This window comes from Lathyrus oleraceus, chromosome 6 (assembly GCF_024323335.1).
Source record: "Lathyrus oleraceus cultivar Zhongwan6 chromosome 6, CAAS_Psat_ZW6_1.0, whole genome shotgun sequence".
In the NCBI taxonomy this organism is placed as follows: Eukaryota; Viridiplantae; Streptophyta; class Magnoliopsida; order Fabales; family Fabaceae; genus Lathyrus; species Lathyrus oleraceus.
The window spans coordinates 512,380,857-512,399,565 of NC_066584.1; the positions used below are offsets into that span (position 1 = coordinate 512,380,857).

Here is an 18,709-nt window from a genome sequence, read left to right on the forward strand (position 1 = left end):
TTCACATGGGAGGTCACATCATGTGCCTCTCCATCTTTCTTCTTTGGAAACGCCCCATAACGTTTGGCAGAAGAGCCTTCTTCTCTAGTCAGACGTCCTTCTCTAACCCCTTCTTCTAGACGCATCCCCATATTCACCATCTCGGTGAAGTCAGAAGGAGCACTAGCAATCATCCGCTCATAATAAAAAGAACTTAAGGTCTTCAAAAAGATCTTAGTCATCTCTTTCTCCTCCAGCGGAGGCACGATCTATGCTGCTAACTCTCGCCACCTCTGGGCGTACTCTTTGAATGTTTCCTTGTCCTTCTGGGACATGGCCCTCAATTGATCCCTATCGGGAGCCATATCCACATTGTAATTGTACTGTTTGACGAAGGCCTCGCCAAGATCGTTGAAGGATCGGATTTTCGCACTGTCTAAGCCCATATAACAACGCAGAGCGGCACCAGACAGACTGTCCTGAAAGTAGTGGATGAGCAATTGGTCATTGTCGGTTTGAGTTGACATCTTCCTGGCATACATAACCAGGTGACTGAGAGGACAAGTATTTCATTTGTATTTTTCAATGTCAGGGACCTTGAATTTCACAGGGATCTTCACATTGGGAACCAAGCAGAGTTCGGCAGCAGACTTGCCGAAAAGATCCTTTCCTCTGAGAGTTTTCAATTCCTTGCGAAGCTCAAGAAATTGATCGTTCATAGCGTCCGTCTTCTCATAGACATCTGGACCCTCGGATGGCTCATAATGATAGATGGTGTCGTCTACTCTAGGTATAGTATGCACGACAGGAGGAGGAACAACAAAGACCGGGCTAGATGCCGGCATAGAAGCAAAGGTGGGAGTAGGACCCTCAGGCATGAAATTAGGAGGCATCCCCCACGGGAATCCGACTGGCATGGCCGTTGGAGCAAAGTGTGCACTGGCTGCAGGCACAGTCGAGGAGACAATCTCAGAAATGACTGTCCTCTGGGGAGGAGTTGAAGGTGTCGGAGAAGACTGGTTATGGGCAGCCAAGAATGATTCCATCAAGGCACTCAATCTGGCCACTTCCTCTTTTAGCTCGCGGTTCTCTTGTTCCAGATGATCCATCAGTCTTGAAATGTTGGCTCTGGTGTAGTATCGGTGAGTCATCTTGTCTTCAAAATAAATGAAGAACACAGAGTTAGACCACAGGGCAAGAAGCCGGGAACAAAACCTGCTTATGCACATGATGCATGCAATGCTCGTGCATATGATTTGTTTTTTATTTCAAAGGAACTCTAGAGTCTTATTTGCAAATATTAAATATTTATCGCATATGGAACTATCTCATCAAATAATATCGGGGAATAGAAGTACAACATTGTCAACCATATACAGGAGAAAAGGAAAATAATCATCCTATGGATCCCTAGAAACAATCATCTAAAGCTCAGGACACAGGAAGATAGGATGCACGAAGCCTCTTCACCTCTCTCTCGTAGGCTGCCTCCATATCTGCCTTCTCTTTGGCGAGTCGATCATACTTCCTCTTCCAAAACCTAGAAGACTGAGGAAGTAGAGAAGTCCATGCATCATCAGGATCATCAATAACCTGATGTTCGAGGAACTCTATCAAAGCGTCCTTCTCCTTGATCTGCTGAAGCAACTCCTCCCTTTCACGGATCCAAGCACGTGATCGGTCTTCGTCTCTCAACTCCTCTACTCCTTAGTTAGGGAGGGTTGAAGGCCCAACCATAACCACAGGTGTAGGTCTTGGATATTCGTAAGGCATGAGATACTCAGACGCTCTCTTCCTAACCCAAGCGGTGTACGACTCCATAGCAACACAATTCTTAGGACCCAACTCTTTCCTTCCTTTCCTATGAATCTTGCGCCAAGCGCGAACCATTCTGCCCTTCAAGCCTTGGGGATCTTTACCCTTCTGAAAGAACACACCCTCTAACAGAATGTTATTGGGTTTATCCTTTAGGGGGAACCCAAGCTGACGACGTGCCAAAATAGGGTTGTACTTAATTCCACCGCATGTACTAAGAAGAGGTACATTGGAGAATTCACCACAAGAGTCAATAATCTGCACACCATCATGCACACGATTGTACCAAGAGATATCATCATTAGTGAGAGACATAAGTCTCGTGGACCACCGTAGACATCCCTTGTTCTCCTTGAAGGTGACCGTCTGCGGTAAGTGAGAAATAAACCACTTATACAACAGAGGAAAACAGCACACAATGGCACCACCACCCTTTGCATTCCTCATATGCAAAGAGAAATAGGTATCATCCAACAGAGTCGGAACGGGATTAAGAGTAGAGAAAATCCTAATAGCGTTCACATCCACAAACTTGTCGATGTTGGGGAATAACACTAACCCATAGATGAGAAGTACAAATATGGCCTCAAAGGCGTCCTCACTCATGGACTTCCCATATACGGTAGCTTGAGCAGTGAGGAACTTAGAAGGGAGACCTTGAATTCCACCTTTGGTAGTCATATGAACACCAACCAGAGATTCATCTATGTGCAACATGTCAGCTATCTCTTGAGAAGTAGGAATACTCTCTAAGCCACTGAACGACAACTGGTCTAGAATAGGTATACCCACAAGGTAGGCATATTCCTCAAGTGTAGGCAAAAGCTGGAAGTCCGAAAACGTGAAGCAACGGTACAAGGGATCATAAAACTGCACCAATACACTCGTCAATCCTTTATCCACCTGAGTAGTCAGAAGAGGAAGAAGCTTCCCAAAACGAGCTTTGAAACCCAAAGGATCTAATACATAGGATGTCAGATTCCTTAACTCTTTCAAGTCTGGTTGTCTGAAACTGTACTTCTTTGTATTCCTTCTTTGTCTTTCCATGTCTGAAAATTTGCAAATAAACCTCTTAAGTTCCTTGAAAACTTTCTTATTATTTTGATGATATGGATGCAAATGGGTGCATGAATGCATGAATGCAACAATCACACTCAAGGATCAAGCAAAGCACACCAAACAAAGGTCATGGGATGGATCATATTATCCTTAATATCAATCATCCATTTTGGTGGATTATGGTTTACACCTTATCGACACCCAAGTTCCATTGATATTAAGGATACATGAACGGGTCAACCATAAATCAGGGGTTTGTTGCAAGTCACGAGCATGGAGTCTCGGTTAAGAACCACCCAAAGGGAGTGTACTAGGGTTTAAACCTACCAAACATGTTCTACAAGAGATTCCCATAGTCATCATCCCATCTTTCGGATATTATCGGAGAAACGACTACTCGTATACCAAAAATATTCTCAAGAGAGACTCTTATGAGTGTAGTATCGCGTAACAATCGTATCAAACCTTACATTTGAACGACTTTCGCACTACATCCTAAGAATAGGCCAAGATGGGCTTGGTAAACTAAGGTCCTTGGCTTCTAAGGTCCATATTGGAAAGAGTAATGTCTAACCACAACTTACTTGTGTGACATTATTGATCCCAACATGACCTCCACCAAGTGAATGGACTTGCAAGTCAACTTGCTAAGGAATAACTCCACACAAGTCAACAAGACTACGCCATTCTCCTATCCTAAGTGCACTCGAGTCCGGGTATAGAACTCATCTCACAAAGATCACCAAGCATACAAGGAATTAATATCAAGCAAGTCAATCATTACATTCAATACAGTAATCCCCAATTGCACAAAAACATGTCACAAGACAATACAATACAACAAATTTGAAAAGTAGGCAAAACCCACTAGGCATATGATTTTTTCCCCAGCAGAGTCGCCATTTTTCTGTAGCGGGGTATTCGTTACCATTAGAGATATTGACTAAATCCAAGGTAAATCATACAAGTCGAGTCGCCACCGCACTTCTATTTATCCAAAGGAATGGTTAGAAAGCGAACAAAAACCTAATAGTTTTAACAAAAACTAGTAAAAGAGAACAGAGATCTGGGTAAGGGGGTTGGTTATGTAATGGGAAGGTGTTAGGCACCCAAAACATCCTAGGTACTCCTAGGGAGCCCTTTTCACATTTGTTGTAAAGGTTGTTATTTTTGTGAAATTTTTGTTTGTGCAAACATCATTGAAGAGATGAGAAGAGAATGTACAAGTTATTTACATTTTGTGTTTGAATGGATGAACCCATTGCCTACGTACCATCTTAAAAAGATTAGGATCAAAACCTCGTAGTTCGGGGTAAAAATCTCAAAACAAGTTGGTGAATTGATTGGTCCAAAAGCCTTAAGGTCTTTTGTTATCAAAGGGAGAAAACTCAACCTAAAACCACAAATCCACCATGTGAGGATAACTTCAACATGCTAGTGAGGGGTTAACCCTATAATAAGCATGGAAGACTCATTGTCCATCACTAAAGATGTAGGTGAGTATTACATCTACCACAAGGATAACTCAAACCTAATAGCTAAAGGTTATGGAAAGTTTGATTAAGAAAGTGGCCATTGGAACCACAAAAAGACATTTGAATGGGTTATATTTACCAGTTAGAAGTATATACAAAAAGGTCAAAGTTGTCTTAAAGATTCAATTCAACATGAGTGTTATGAAAAGAAAGTTTGAAAATCAAAAGCATAAGGCTTAGGTTTCTTATAGTTGAAAACAAAAATTAAATGTTTGCACAAAAGGTTTTGGCTTGGGTTAGAGTGGAGAGAAGAAGAAGAATGGCTAAGGTCCTAAGTAAAGCAAAAAGATGAGGGATGAAGAATCAAAACCACAATGGAGTCCCTCTCTTGAGATCATATGGATGATCCAAGTAGCTCCCATCCTTTGGAATAAGCAATCACAAAGCATAAACAATCATCAAACAAGCCTCTTAAGAGATCCTCAATGTATCTTGTATCCTTCACTTTGGATGAACATGGCAATGGTCCTCCAATTAGAATTTCCTAACACAAAAGCACACACGTCAAAATTTCATGGAGTAAATCAAGAGTGGACAAAAGTGAGTTTAGAGATTTGGTCCCTCTAATCCATCTTCATCATTAAAGTCCATTTACTCCAATTTTGCATAAGGAAAGTCCTAGAATCTAAGTCCAATTCTCCATTCTTTGCATAGGGAAAGTCCTAGAAACTAAGTCCATTTCTTTGCATTTGGTTCACAACAATCAAAACAAACACAAGCATAATAATATATACACAAGTATGTGCTCAAGTGAGCAAAAGGCAAATGGCATTAACATAGACATGTGCTCAAGTGAGCAAAGAGAAAAGCAAATGGATAATATGTGCAAGAATAGTAAATTGCATAAAAGTAAAGAGCAAAAAGTAAATGTTAGTTGTTAATGGTTAGTGTTAGTAGTTAGTGTGTCATAAGGCAAATTTAGCGCTATGTTAAGCAATCGTAATTGGACTTATGTAGAAGTCACAACTATCTGAGGCCGGTCAATAATAATGTAGGCAACAACACAAGTTAGAAGTCTTGATCAGTGAACCAAGTTCCAACAACTTGCCATGCCAAAAAAGAAGAAGAGAATTGATCTTGTATTGGTTTAAGCCTTTTGCATGATTTAGGAAACAACCTATCCTTAATGCAAAGCCATTCACTTGATCATTTGATCAAGATGAATTCGGTTTGGATCAAGGAAGATTAAGTCTCCCTAATCAATGCTAACTTATCAACCTTCAACTCATTGATCAAAAAGAAAAAGGAAGAAGAAGAATAAGGAGATGAATAAATGGAAACAAAAGAAGGCAAAATGATACAAATGCATTAAATGAAATACCATGTACCAATCATCATATGTTGACCAATAACATTGAAAGTCAAAGTCCAATAATCAAAAACAGAAGTGAGATGAAGATTGGAAGTCAAGAAATGAACAAAATATTTTTGGCATTTTTTTTAATATTAAAAATAAACTTGGATTAAAAATAAAAGAAAGGTCAAACTTCAAAATTACTTCAAATCAACCTTGAAAGGCCCAAGTAATTTATCCCAAGTTCAACAAGGTCAAACAAAGTTTGACAAAAATTTTCAGCATTTTTAAAAGTCAGAAACTATTTTTTATCAATTAAAAATGAATAAAAATAACCTAATTGAACTAAAATCTCAAATAAATCTCAAATCAATTAAAAAATTGATGAGAATATTTTTCATAGATCCATCATCATCCAAATAGGTTAGGAAAATATTTTTGTATTTTTTTAATATCAAAAACTATTTAAAATGAATTAAAAACAACCAGAAAAGAGAAAATTCACCAAAAATATCAAATGATGAAATAAAAAATATTAAAAATCAGAAATAGAAACTAGAATTTATTTGGAGACTAATGCAGTTGGTCCCATAATTTTTGGATTAAAAATGAAGAAGATATTGATTTTTGAAATAAAAGGGAATAAACAAAATAATATCAGAAATTGAAATAATATGGAAAATCAGGGATCGTTGGATGTGTTTCATTAATTGACGTGGCACATCAAATGGTACAGAGGCGCGCGCTCACCATGAGTCCAGGTCAATGCGTAACACACAACATTAAAATAAGTCATAACAATCAAAGGCCAAGATAAAATCTGGAAAATGAATCCAAGCGTCCACAATGCATCTGGCAATGGGACGGCCACCGGAGCCACCTTCTTCTCCGGTGAGCTTGGATTTTCTGGCCAAAATTGTAGAGATCCAAAAGGCAACCAAAATGCACTATCCATACATCTTTAGAAAGCTGGGATGATATACATCATCCTTGTACCACTCAATTCCACTCTAAATCTCTATATTGAGAGAAACCAGAGATGGAAGTTCTGTGGTGTTCATCATGAACTCAATGGATTTCAAAAATTAAATGCATAATCATGATGCCTCTATTGAGAGGACTTCAACCAACATCAGATCCAAGCAAATAGGTCAATGGATGATGAGATTCGAAGAAAATACCATTTGAAGAGTAAGCTTGATTTCTGGAAACTTGAGCTCGATTCCTTGCTTTCTTTGCCAAAACAGAAGATCAATGAGTTGAAGGATAAAGGTTTAGAAGCACCAGATGTAGTTGAATTTTGGATCTGAAAAATTTGAAAGAAAGTGAGACAGCTTCTTTGGTATTGGTTATGGTTTCAGTTGTGCAGCATTTCTGGCGCCATTAGGTTGAGGAAGAGTGAGACTGAACAGCTCTATATATAGCAATTGGCAAAGGCAATGCATGAAAATTTCATGTGCATGAATGAAAAGGGCCTCAATGCATGAAAATATTCCCTTATTCGAAAATGCCATTTGCCAAATCCAAACATGATCATGTGAGTAATGGTTGGAAAGGTCTTGATGTAAGGAACAATTGTTATGTTGGGTAAAAATCCATTTGAAGTGTGGAAATTAGTGAATTTTGAGTTTAAAGTGTGATGTGCAAAACATGTCAATGCAAGGTTTCCAAATTTGGCCAATGTTCAAGCCCTTCTGTTTTGATGATGCAAGCCTCAAATGAAAATAACTCCAACATAAAATTTGTATATCTCTTCAAGACAATCAAAATGGACTTATATTTTGCATCATTTGGATTTTTTATGAAGAAGTTATGGGCACTTCAAGTTGGACTTTTTTGCCTTTTAATGCCTTTGGTCAAAAAGGACCTATAATGTCTTGCATTATCACATGTATTTCCTTTGAGATTTTGAAATTTTGTTCAACATAACATTTGAAGTGGACATCGTAAGCTTTCCAATGCATTTGATCCCACCTCAAAATCATAAAACATGAATGAGTTATGTCCTTGGGAAGTTGACCCAAAATTAGGGTTTCAGTCAAAATGACCTATAATGTATTGGAATGGGAGATGGCCTTCCAAGGTTCAAATAAATTTTTGATGAACATGAAAATTGTTCATATTGTACTTAAGAACAATTTTTCTTTTGGAATCATCTCCGGTTGGCCAACACATAAAAAGTTAGGTCTCAGTGCATTTCAAAATAGTCAGATGAATTGGCTGATCAACTTCTCAAGTCCATGCCTCATATCTTGATGAATTGATGATTGAGGACACTCAAATAAGTTCAAATATGCATGGAATGATGAATTAAATAACTTCCCTTTATTGTATTTGACCATGGGCTGAGGTTGCTTCAAGAGCAAGGCATTGTGGTGCATAGATGAATTAGGGTTTCCTTGGGGCACAAACCTCAAACCCTTTGACTTGCTTTGATCAAAATGATGAATTGAGATGCTAGGGGGGCATACTTTATGTATGAGAGCTTTGGGAACCATTACCATGCTTGATTTCATCTCCTCTTGGCCTTATCATTGCATAAAAGATCTCCTGGAAGCTTTGGACCTTGTGATTGCTCAAGCTACAAACAAAAGATGTTAGTGACATATTTTTGTGCTTTTGGTTAGTAAACAAAATAAGAAAAGCAATGATATACAATTCAAACATGCTTGGTGATCTCAAACCACTCACAAGAAGTCCCACCCAAAGGCAAAGGGAACCAAGATGCTTATGATCCTTGAGGCAATGCAAGTGCAATGTTATGATGCCATGAGGGATCTTAGGGACAAAATTAGGGTCATACAATAACCAACCCCCTTACCCAGATCACTGACATCTTTATTAGTTTTTGATTTGATAAAACTTCTCAGTTTTTGTTCGCTTTAGAACTTTTCCTTTGGATAAATAGAAGTGTGGTGGCGACTCGAATTGTATGATTTACTTTTGATTTAATCAATAAATCTAAAGGTAACGAATACCCCGCTACACCTTCCTCAGCAAGTTTCTTCAGCAATTGGTCAAAGATATCAAAGAATACTCCATTTTACTTCATATTAAGCATATATGATCCTCTATGAGCCCTAAAGATCAAAGTAACTTCAAGTTTGCAAGTTGGTTCAAAGAGGTTGACTAGAAAAGTCAACTGGTCAAATCTAGGGTTCCCTAGACCCTTTCTCCTACAATGTTTATCATATGAAAATGATTCCAAGATAAAAGTTACTATTTATGACATTACAAACAACTTTCATGATGGCATAAAGAGCTAATTTTTCTTGGAAAGTCATTTTTTTATGGTGAAAGATTATAGGTCATTTTGTTTGTGCCCTAGAAAGAAGGTCAACTTCCAAGAACCATAACTTGCTCAATTTTTGTTATATTAATATCATCCAAGTTTCATGACCAATTTAAAGATGTCTTCTCCAACTTTTCTTCTTTTAGAAAGGTCAAATTTCACTTTCAAAGGCATGTACTAAGAGGAAACATTATAGGTCCATTTGGGTCCTTACCATTGAACAAGCAATTTTCCTCAACTTCTAAAATCCATAACTCTATCATGCTAGATCCAAATGGTGTCAAATATGTTACCAAATTGAAGATAATTGAAATATCTACAACTTTTAAGAAGTAACCAAAGTCATTTGAAGCTCATAGCAAAAGTTATTCAAGGTAGAAAAAGGGGTCATTTGACTTTTAACTCAGAAAATTTTGAAGTATGTTTGATTCCTCCAACTTCAAGGCCAAACTTCATCAAGTTACAAGCTTCAAATGGAAAAAGTCCCAACATCAAAGTTGTACCCCGTGATGGTAGCTTTTCAAAGAATCCAAGATTATTGCATTTGGATCAAAATTGATGGACTTGCGCATGGTATCTTTGCATGGCCCAATTTGGCAACTTTTCAACTCAAATGTTAAACACCTTTGCATGCTTCCATGTTATGATCTCAGCATCTTTTTTTGCATGAAACTGGAGTGGATTACATCATTATTTGATCCTAAGCACATGCCCATGCACCCATGCACACAACCTGCTATTTTTGGATTCAAATTTCAAATGGTGTCAAAATGAATTCACGAGCCTATAAATACATGTGCATTGCATCAGAATTGAGAAGAAACCTTTCCCAAGCTTTGGTAAACACTCCCATAGCCACCATCGAAAGAAAAGCTTGAAGATTTCTTTGAAATTGAGTTTCTAGTTTAAATTTTGTTTGTGAACTAGAACTCCAAGGGTTCACATCCTTTTTCATCTGAATCATCTTCTGCAAGCAAGAGGAAGCAAGGCCAAGTGGATCTGAATCGAGATCGAGACTGGTCACTGCAACCCGAAGGTGGAATTTGTCAAACGTTAGCTCTTTGATTTCTCACTCATTTCTCAACATTTCTGCTTGATTTTTGGTTGGGTGAGGTCATACCAATGTAGGCAATAAGATTGATTTGCTTTGAGGTTGAATAGAAGTAACTTAGTTATGGAACCTTATTTTTCAACTCCACATATCTTTTTTATAGAGTGAGAGTTGGAGAAATTGGAGGTCAGATTCGAGATCCTCATGATTTTCTCTTCAAAATAGTATATGAACCATGAATTTTTGTGAACATTTGGTCCTGACCAATCCGACGAGGGTGGCTGGAGAAGATGACTGGAGGTAGGGCTCCGGTGGTGCGTTGGTTCAATTCAGGCCATCTGATCTGGTTGCCACATTAGAATCTCAGCCTTTGATCTTGATTACCAATGCTACATGTGCTTTGACTAAGGTGTTTGGCGGATAGCACATGTTGGCCATTAGATCTGCCACCTCAATTAATGAGGGAGATCTGATGGCCCTTGTTTTTTTGATTAATTGATTTTCTGATTTAATTATTTTAAATACCATTTTCTCATTTAATTCCTTATAATTTCAATTTTAATCCAAAAAAATATAGGACTTTCACAAAAACTTCATAAATAATTTTCTCTTCCCTTTTCTGAATTAAAATTATTTTTTGGATTGAGTTTGATATTTTTAGTGAATTTTATGATTTTTGACTTGTTTTTAATTGATTTTAAATACTTCTGACCTTGTTTGACCTATGATAAATCCCTTGGCTATTTATTTGGTGATTTTAAGGGATTTTAGGTTTTTTCCCTTTTTAAAAATTACTTTTCTTCATTTTAAAATTGAATTTAAATTGTTTAATTGCTTTAATATTTTGTTGAGCTATTTCATTGACTTTGTGTTGACTCATCTTCTATTTGGCTTTGATCTTGGTTGAATTGGACTTTAAATTTGATCAATACTATTGGAATTAAGGGATTGATGAAGTTTGAACTTCATCCCTCAAGATGAATGGATAATATTGATCGAGTGAGTTTCATCCCTTGATTAATTTGGGATTCTCTTTAACTTCATCTTCTCATCTTCATCTCTCTTCTTCCATATTCCCTTCATGTCCAATGACCTCTCAATGGATCAAATGCTAGTTGATTCATCAATGACCTTGTGTCAGATGAATCAAAATGAGCTTGATTGAGATATGTCCATCATATTTTGTTTTTTTGTGTGGTATGATTCATGAGCTTGGTTCTTTGTACCTTGTCTCTAGCATGCATTAACACTAATGTTATTATTGCCCGACATGAGATAGTTGTGACTTATACATAAGTCCAATTACGATTGCTTAAAATAAATCTAAATTTGCCCCGAAAGCAATAACATTTTTGTAAGTGAGATTGTAAGTCTCCCATTCCTCATGGTATTATGTGAATATTTTGCCTCTTTTCCATTTGTGAGAGCTAGTGGAATACTTGTTGATTTTATCCAAGTTAGAGCCTTTCTCATGGATGATGTCTAGGTTCAATCTTCATACTTATGAGTGAATGGTTGAGTGTTCTCCAAAAAATGACTTGAACAATTCCATTAATATTTTCACTAACATTTCTTTGTATTGACTTTAATTTAAATGTAATTTACTTAATGCAATTTAAATTTTAGCATTTTAGAATTCATTGTCATTTACATTCATGCAAGATGTTTATGTTTCATCCATTTCCACTTTGCTCAATTGAGCCATATTATGTGCTTGTATAATTTGTGTGCTTGTGATTTTGCTTGGTTTGCGGTCTTAGGACCTTAAAATACTCAATAAAAACAAAAACCCTAAAAAATATATTGGTGGACTGTTGGACCTCTGCCCTTGACCTGGTTTGAATCCTTGGACTTGGAGTAGGCAACATCCCTGAGCTATGGAAGGACTCGGCCAATGCCATTATTTGAGGCTGAGTTATCTTGACCAATGTCATTCATCTGATACAAGCTTTGGGAGACTCCTCTGATTCATCTGTTGACTCTCTCCTTGTCTGATTTTGTTATTGTGATCTTATTGATATTAACTGATGCTTGTGTCTGTAAGTTTGTTTAAAGGGATATTTCATCTGATACATCTAAAGGACATTGAAGACTCCTTGCTTTTAGAGTGCTTGCTTGGATGTCTCGTTATCTTTATTTAATACCAATTGGTCTTCTTAATAATTGCTTGCATGTTTATTGGCTCTATTGCTTGCTCAATAATCCAAAGTATATGGGTTTCTATCTGACATTATTGTCTTGTGGATGTTTCCCCATTGGTCAAATCTTTTCAACTCTAAAATTTTAAATCTTGTCTAGGATAGTCCCTTCATCTCCTCCTCTCCTTCTTTAATTTCAAAATTTCTCCCTCATTTTCAAAAACTTCTTCGTTTTTGTTTTTCAACTTAGACATGTTTTAATGAGTAGAAATCTTGGCCTTATGCCATTGATTTTAAAAAAAAAATCATAATCAAACTTGTAAATGAACTTAATATATTGACTTAACTTTTAAAAAAGACAAAAAAAACTAACAACCTCATCTAGTCCTTTTGGCCACTTTGTGCCCTTTTCTTTTAAAATTTTCAAAAGTAAGTATTTAGATTTGAGTTATCTTTGGTTGAGTTATCCACCAATATTTGAAATTTTTACCATGAACTACGAGGTTTTGATCCCTCATTTTTATGTTGGTACGTAGGCGTAAGACCGAAGGTCTTGTCAAACACAAAAATATAATTAATTAGTTTTTTTCTCATCCCCCCCATTCTAATATTTTAGTAAACATCTTTTTCAACTAAAACACTTGCACACAAAAAGGGCTCCCTAGGAGTACCTAGGACACTTTGGGTGCTAATATCTTCCCTCTGTCTAACCAACCCCCTTACCTGTAATCTCTGACATTTTATTAGTTTTGATTTGAAAACTTCTTATCTTTGGGTTTTGTTCGTATTTTCCCTTTTCCTTTGGAAACAATAAAAGTCTGGTGGCGACTCTTGTTTTATTGACGTTGAGCTAACCAATAGCTCGATGGTCACGAATTTACCGCTACACAATCAACTGATCAAATTCCCACTTGTTCTTCACTCTTCACCCGAGTGAATCAACCAACCTTGGTTGTGAGATTGTATAACTACACAATGATGATGAAAACAAGAAAAGAAAACTGAATAAGAAAGAAGATTAGGGTTTGACGAAAATTAGGGAAGAAGATGATTTATGCATAGTCTCTCTCTACCCACGGCCTGTGGAAAATCTCATTAATTTTGCAACTGCAAGTGATTACAAGACTGTTATGAAAATAGGGGTTACCACATCTATTTATAATTGATCTAGCTTTCTCCCTAAGATAAAGCCCAAAAATTAGAAAGGCCCAAAATACTTATTTTGGTCTAAATCGAAATCCTGTGTCAAGCAACCTGCTTCGACACTTCTACATATAATACAACTTGACACCACTAAATGTTTTGACAGATCCTAGTTTCTATCGAGCACTATCTACATCGATACGAGGAATTACAATTCAACACACCATCTAATTCATTATGTCTAAGTTATATACATTCATCATAGATCTTAACTTCTTAAACACTTCGACCTGCACTCCTTTCGTCATGATATCTGCAATCTAATTCTTAGTTTTGCAGTGTTCCAAGTTCAGTTTCTCTTCTGCTACCTGCTCCCAAAGATAGGGGAACCTCATTTTGATGTGCTTGCTTCGTCCATGTGCTATCGGATTCTTCACCAGATTGATAGCATACATGATGTCGATCTTCATGGTAATTGCTCCATGATTCTTCCCTATAATCTCTTCGACCATATTCACCATCCATGTTGCTTGACATGCACTTAAAGAAGTAGCTATGTACTATACTTCACACGATGACCGTGCTACTATTTGTTCCTTTTTTGAACTCCAAGCAACTGGTGCACCACCTAGCATAAACACATAACTAGTTGTGGCTTTTCTATCCTTAGCATCACTACACCAACTTGAGTCAGTGTTGTCATACCCTAAATTTTAACCCTAAGATCCCACATCTCATTTTCATTTTTTGCATACAAATAAGGTCACATTTTTTATTCTTCCCCTTATCCATCTTTGGGTTTGCTTTTGCAGGAACACCAAGCACCTCTGTGTTTTACCTTTGTGTTTATTTTGATTCATTGATTATCTAACCACTAATCAAAATACCAAAGATATGTCTTGTTTCCCTTAAGTCTATTATGCAAGGTAGGGCTTCTCAAATCAAGAGCATCTCAAAGTTTTTGGCTTACTTCTCAAGGAAAGTCAAAAGGTTCATGTGTTTATTTCCATGCCTTATTCAACAAGCAACTTCAAGCTTTGAACAATTTAATCAAGAGGAAACCAGGACACCTTATCACGTGTTCCTATGATCACCCATGTGCTTTGAAATGCAAGGAAAGTCCAAATAAACAAGCTTGTTCCAAGTGGTTTGACCTAAAAGTTAACATTTTGAAGTCAAAGTTCGAAGGATTGCAACTCCTTCAATTCTCAACATTTTTGAATGATCCTTTTTGCATATGACTCTTCTCAACATCCTTTACAACTTCTCTTTACATTACAAGATCCAATTATTCTTAGAGGATCATCAAACGTTTGGAGACATTATAGGTCATTTGTGGAGTTAGTGAAATTTGACCTATTTTCAAGTGACTTTTCCCCAACTTTCAAAGATCATAACTTCTTCAGTTTTCAACATATGAAGATGATTCTTTTTGCAAAATTACATTAGTGATACCCTTTAAAAGTTTTCTTCAAGGAAAGGTTAGTATATATTTGGAAGGACATAGAATTCATTGGGACATTATAAGTCATTTTCAACCATGAAACACTCAAATTTTTCTAAGTTACATAACCAGTTTTTCATGCCAACTTCAACATACCATAACTTTGTGCTCAAACATCCAAATGCGACATTTCTTGGTCATTTATTTGGTGTTTTGAAGGACTTTATGGATTTTCCATTTTATTTCTATTTTAAAAATACCTTTTAATGCATTTTTATTTCATTTAAGAACTTCTTTTTTAACAACATCACTCGTTATAGGATTTATTCTTCTCTGATGTTCTCTGGAGGGCTTTGAATCTTCTTCGAGCAAAATCCGATGCATGCATACGGATGGGCTTATACCTTTCAGATCATAGATATTATATCCTAAGGCTGAGGGATATCTTCGTAAAACATCTAAGAGTTGGTATGTTTCCTCTTGGCTCAAGGTAGCACTGACTATAATTGGACGGTTCATCTCTTCATCAAGAAACTCATATCTCAGGTTCTTAGGCAGTTCCTTAAGTTCTAAGGTTGGTTTCTTAAGGCGTGGCATAGGATCTGGGGTAAGGGATAAACATTCGTAAAGGTTATCATCGATGTAGGGCTTCCTAAACTTATCATCTTCCAGTATGAGAGTTGATGACAACTTAATTGTTTTTATGATTTCTTCTTGTTATATTCCCCTAACGCATTCATCAATGATATCTATGGCATAACATGTGTCTCCCATCACAGGTGCCATAAGAAATTTTGAAAGTATAAATTCTATCTTCTCGTCACCTACCTCAAAGGTCAACTTTCCTCTCTTGACATCTATTATGGTTCCTGCAGTTGATAAGAACGGTCTACCTAGAAGGATTGGTATATCATTATCCTCTTTAATATCCATGACAACAAAATCAGTATGGATAAATAACTGACTTATCCTAATAGAGACATCTTCTAATATGCCTATCGGATACTTAACAGATCTATCGGCTAATTGAAGTGACATCTTAGTAGGCTGTAATTCTCCTAATTTTAACCTCTCACAAACTGCTAAAGGCATTAAGCTCACACTAGCTCCTAAGTCTAGAAAAGCTTTTTCGATGACATGACTTCCCAAAAGACAAGGAATGCAGAAATTTCAAGGATCTTTATCTTTTTTGGCTAACTTATTCTCGGAAATAGAATTGCATTCCAAGGGCTTCGGATCGTCGAGTCTACATTTGTTGGTAAGGATGTCTTTGAGAAACTTTGCATAAGAAGATATTTGGGTGATGGCTTCTGTGAAAGGGATTTCTATGTGAAGTTTTTCTATAACCTTAATGAATTTCTGATACTGGTTATTGATCTGGGTCTGTTTGAGTCTTTATGGATATGGTATCAGTGGTTTGTATGGCGGGGGTGGTACATAAGTTTTGTCTTTATGTTCTTCTCCTTTTTCTTGACCTTCCTGTTTTTCAGATTCCTCCGGTTCCTTCACTTCGTCTGTGGGTTCGTTATATTCCTTAGAAGTCTTGGGTTCACTCAATCTTGGGTTAAATGTCTCATCATAAGCGGTCTCACTTCGTAGGGTAATGGCATTGGCTTGTCCTCTCGGATTCTGTTGAGGTTGTCCAAGGAACTGCCCTCCAGGTGCAGTCTGGGGGGCTTGGTTTAAGGCTACCTGAGAGATATGGGTTTCAAGCATCTTATTGTGAGTAACTATTTGGTCAACCTTGGTTCCTAACTAGGTAATCAGTTCATTAACGTGAATTTTCTAGTTCATGAACTCTTTGTTTTGTTCGGTTTGAGCAGCGATAAAATTTTCCACAATTTTCTCAAGGCTTGGCTTTGGTGGCACAGGTTGCATAGGTTGATTTGGTCTTGGGGCTTGGTAACCTGGTTGTCTCGGAGGTGCAGTATTTTGGATAGGGTTATTATTCTTATAGGATAATTTCGGGTGATTCCTCCATCCAGGGTTGTAGGCATTCGAATATGGGTTCCCTTGGGCATAGTTCACTTGCTCAGAGTTGGTTTCGTTTGAGACTTCATTCTGTAGATTGGTGTCCTCTGGTTCCACATATCTCACAATCTGACGAAATTGCAGTTGTAGTATTCGGGTTTATACACATATGCTCAACCTTGAGGGCTAACGCTTCCATTTTAGCTTGCATCATCTCTATAAAGCTTAACTCATGTACTCCTCCTTGGGCTTCCTTCTTCTCAACTGTCGCTCGTTCAACTCCCCATGATTGATGGTATTGAGTTATATCTTCGATAAGGGCACTAGCTTCAGGGTAAGGTTTGTTCATCAGTGTGTCACATGCGGCAGCGTAGATGGTCATCTTAGTGTTATAGTGAAGTCCATTATAAAAGGTCTGAATGATTAACCAATTTTCTAAACCATGATGTGGGCATGCTCTTAACAACTCTTTATATCTCTCCCAAGCTTCGAACAACGATTCTCTTTGGTTCTGGGTAAATCTGGTTATTTGGTTTCGAAGAACGACGGTCTTACTTGGGGGAAAGTATCTAGCAAGGAATACTTTTCTAAGGTTTTCCCAAATTGTTATAGAATTGGGTGGAAGGGAATCTAACCATGATAGGGCTTTATCTCTGAGGGAGAAAGAGAATAATCATAAACGGATTGCCTCAGGAGAAGCTCCATTGGTTTTAAAAGTGTCTGCTAATTGGAGAAAGATTTTTAAATGTTGGTTTGGGTTCTCAGTAGCACGACCTGCGAATTGTCTCTGTTGCACTAGTTGCAACAGGGAGGGTTTAAGTTTGAAATTATTAGTTGGGATGGTTAGGTTTACTATATTAGAACTAGGTTCTTCGTTGGATGGATGGGCGAAATCCTTAAGAGGTCTTTGATTTTGATCTTTGGCCATAGCTCTCCTAATTCTATGGAAAAATAAACGTGCGTGAGCGTAACGTTCAGGTTCCGCCAGAGGATCTACTAAGCTTCTGGTGCTACGAGTCCTTCGCATTGACCGACAGGTGACAACCTAAGTCTAAACGATATAACAACAGGGTACGAAATTTGACGAAATTGGTCCCCGGCAACGGCGCTAAAAACTTGATGCGTGTTTTTCGCAAGTATACGAACGCGTCAGAGTAATATAAAAGATTATCGAATCCACAGAGACCAAATGCCAATCTATCGTTATCTATTGTTACGGTGTTTATCTAAGGTAATCGAAACAGGGTTTTTGAGAGTGCACAATGAAAAATAAAGTATTAAATTCAATTCAATTAATAAAGACAGGTTCGAATGTAATTCACATAATCAATTAATAATCCAAGTACTTGCTAATAGAATTACTTATGGGCAGTGTTTCCTACTTTGAAAAGAACCAATTTAACAGGAACTGTCGCTTTCGCGTATTCAGAACCGAGTTGTACTCCCTAATCAAACCCTCTTATTGTCACTTATAAAAAGGCGCACATTGCGTTAGAGTAGTAAATCTATTTTTAAGAAATATAGTATTTTGACTAAGTTGAAATTTATTTTGACCTAACCAAAAGAGGTTCTCACGAACCAGACTCTAAACTTATAAACGCGTCCGAAAATAGTTTTAAAATCACTTTTTTTTAAAGTTAAAAACTCCTAATGAACGAAACAAAGGGCTTTCGCTGTATTTGAAATAGTTAAAAATAACTAAGTTTAAACAGACGTCAGACGACTTTTGATCTTACCCAATGGAAATTAAGTGCGGGAAAACTTAAGTTGAAAGTTAAAATAGCCCTTAAGTGTTTCTACGAACAATTGTACGGATTATCGGTTCAATTACGATCCTTACATTCTAACCTTTATAGGTTTAGCCGGACATGGTAAAGTAAAAATGCATTTTAATTTTTATCATAAAAAAGGTAATAAGTGCGAGTGCAGGAAAGTAAATAAAAGTAGTGTGAGTGCAGGAAAGTAAATAAAAGCAGTGCGGGTGCAGG

At 37.1% G+C, this 18,709-nt stretch overlaps 1 non-coding gene across 1 annotated transcript; it reads left to right on the top strand.

Moving 5' to 3' along the window:
* Positions 1-17,158: 17,158 nt before the first annotated feature.
* Positions 17,159-17,265, top strand: LOC127099734 (small nucleolar RNA R71). The gene has a single exon (XR_007794209.1). It is a non-coding gene; the product is annotated as a small nucleolar RNA R71 (small nucleolar RNA).
* The last annotated feature ends 1,444 nt before the right edge of the window (positions 17,266-18,709 follow it).